Below are 3,014 nucleotides of genomic sequence, written 5' to 3'. Positions count from 1 at the left end.
TTGTGAATGTTGTTGTTGTGTACCATCAAGTTGGAGCTGACTCATAGCTGACCTTCCAGTGGATTTTCAGAAGCAAGTTAATCACACAGGAGAAGGCTACCCAACTTTTTTCTGCAGAGCACCTGGTGGATTCGAACCACATACATTTGTGTTGCCAGTGCAAGTCCTTACCACTAGGTCATGCAATTTGCTACCATATTTCTGAGATTTATCCATATCAATACAAGTCTTGTTGTAAGCCTTTGAGTTGAAACTGAGCCATAACTGACTAGTGGGTTTTCAGAGGCTATAAATTGCATTGGAGGAGATGGTGGATTCTAATTCCCTGCCTTTGCAGTGGCAGCATAACTCCTTATGTACTAGGTCACCAGAGCACCCATAATGGACATCAGTGGTTTAGATCTGTTGTACATGGATCACTGAGTTAGAGCTTACTCCAAACCAAGCAATAACTGACTCATAACTGTTGATTGTCCATAAACCAGGCCTTCATAATTGGGGGACTGCCTCTATTTCATAATTATCTGCTCTTTTGCTTATGATCCTTTCATATTGCTTCTAATTTTTCTTTATTAGAAATATAAATGTTACTAACATTTAAGTATTTCTTAGTAGATACATGCTGGAGTTTCTCTAGAGTATATATACCTAGAAGAGGAACTGCTGGATAACAGGGAATTCACACCTTGAACTTAATTAGATTTGGCCAAATGACTCCAAAGAGGTGGTGCCAATTTGCGCTTCCACTAGAAGTGTATCAGAAACCCTATTTCCCCAGGAGCTCATCAACACTGGGTGTTATTGGACTTGTTAATTACTGCCACTCTTATGGTACTGAAATTGCATTGCAACATAAATTTAAATTGCATTTCCTGATTATTAATGAGATTGAGTAGCTTTTCATTTATGTATTGGCCATTCAAGTTTTATTTCTGTGAATTGCATGTTCATATCACTGTCTACTTCGTGTTGAATTATTTTTTTCTTAATAATTTCTTTTTGTAGTCTGAATACTATTAATTTGTCATGTCTTTTCTCAGATAACTTGTCTTTTTACTTTATGGTGTCTTTTCAAATATAGACATTTAAAAGAATTTGTTGTAAAAATAAGTAATGTAGCCGTATAGCTAATAGTGTATGTAAATATTAATGTTTCTCCCTACTCTTCTTTCTTATCCATCCAGTCCCTTCTGCCCACCTGCACCAGGACTGTCATTCAGTCTTTAAAACAACCTTCCTCAATTTCCTTATATGTGTACTGACAACCTAGCGTAAATAAATATTTGTCTCTACATAGGATGTAGTAAAATATATTTATATTTTATTTTATAGATTGTGGTTTTAGCTACTTGTTTAAGAGAAAATTCTTAATTTTAAGGATATTCTGCCATGTTTTTGTCTAAAAGTTTTACAATTGTATCGTCTTTAAAACTATGAATAATTAATTGTCTCAGTACTTTTATTGAATTGTGCATCTTTTCTCCTAGAATTTTTTTAATGCTACTTCTTGTGGAATGTAGTAGCTCTCACATGTAAAATGAATCTGTTTCTGGGAGCTCTACCAGCTTCCATTGGTGTTCTTATTTATCCCTGCAACAATACGGCTGTATGCTTTTTTCTGAATCTACTGCAGTGATCATAGATTTGTCTTTTTTAGCTGGCTCATGTAGTGAATTGCATTAACGGATCTTCTAAAGTTTATGTATGAGTAACTAGGCTATGCTTTTCTTGGTTATAAAGTGTTATCTCTGAAATCTCTGGTTGTCTAGGTTTTATTTAGAAATTTTTGTCTAGTGCTTATAAGTGAGATTAGCCCATAATTTTGATTTCTTTTGCTGCTCTCATTTGGCTCTTGTTTCAAAGTTTTACTAGCACCTTAAAGTAAATTGAGGAGCTTTTCCTTCTTTTCTGCTTTCTGAAACATTTTGTGTAAGATAGAATTGCTTGTTAAACCGTCTGGGCCTCACGGTCTGTTTTGTTTCTACAAGTAGATTGACTATTGATTTGCTTTCTTTGTAGGTTTATCCAGGTTTTCCATTTCTTATTGAGTTAGTTTTGGCAAAAATAATTTTTCTAGGAAATGTTCTATTCCATTTACGATTCCACAAGAATTGCATAAAGTTGTTTTATAGTATTGTTACCTTAAAAAAAATCTCTGCTAAGTCTGATTGTTATGTCCTCCTTTTCATTCTCAGTACTATATTCTCTCCTGATCAATAGTGCTGTGGGTTTTGTCTGGTTTTTTCCTTCCTCCAAGAAACAGCTTTTAGTGTTATCAATCCTTTTAACCATCTGTATTTTAAAGCTTCTGATCTCGCCCTGTTTTCCGTCTCCTATTTTCTTTGGATTTACTTTGTTCTTTTTTTTTTGTAACTTCTTGACTTAGATGCTCAGATCTCTGATGTGCAGCCTTTGGTTATTTTCTAACGTGGGCACAGGAGTCCTTGGGAGGTGTACTTGGTCAAGTGCTGTATCATGAAACAAAAGCTGACATGGCTTGGAAGTAAGGACTGGTGATTTGCTTCTGAAAATTCCAACTTTGAAAACCCATTTGAATGCAGTTCTACTCTGTACATTTCGGGGAGCTATGAGTTTGAATTGACAGCAATTAACAGTAATGTCTATTTGGTGCTGGAGAATGGTATTGAACATACCATGGACTGCCAAGAGAATAGACAGGTTTGTCCTAGAGAGGGTGATACCAAGCTGATCCTTGGAGGCAAGGATTTTGAAGCTCTGACTGACACATTTTGGGCATGTTGCCAGGAGGGACCAGTCATTGGAGAATGACATCATGCTTGGAAGGATGGAAGGATAGCATAGGAGAAGATGACCCCAGATGAGATGAACTGACACAGTAACTGGAGTAATGGAAGTAGATGCGTTGGAGACATTTATGTACATAGAGTTGTTATGAGTCACAGGCAACTTGATGGCACAAAACAACAACAATGTAGGAATTCTTTTATAATGAATAAATTTTCACCTAGTTTATACCAGACAAATACTGACAT

The sequence above is a fragment of the Elephantulus edwardii genome, unplaced genomic scaffold, assembly GCF_000299155.1.
Source record: "Elephantulus edwardii isolate Elephantulus edwardi_28Jun2011 unplaced genomic scaffold, EleEdw1.0 scaffold00064, whole genome shotgun sequence".
Lineage (NCBI taxonomy): Eukaryota > Metazoa > Chordata > Mammalia > Macroscelidea > Macroscelididae > Elephantulus > Elephantulus edwardii.
The sequence above is the reverse complement of the archived record's forward strand: the minus strand, read 5'-3'. Positions refer to the sequence as shown.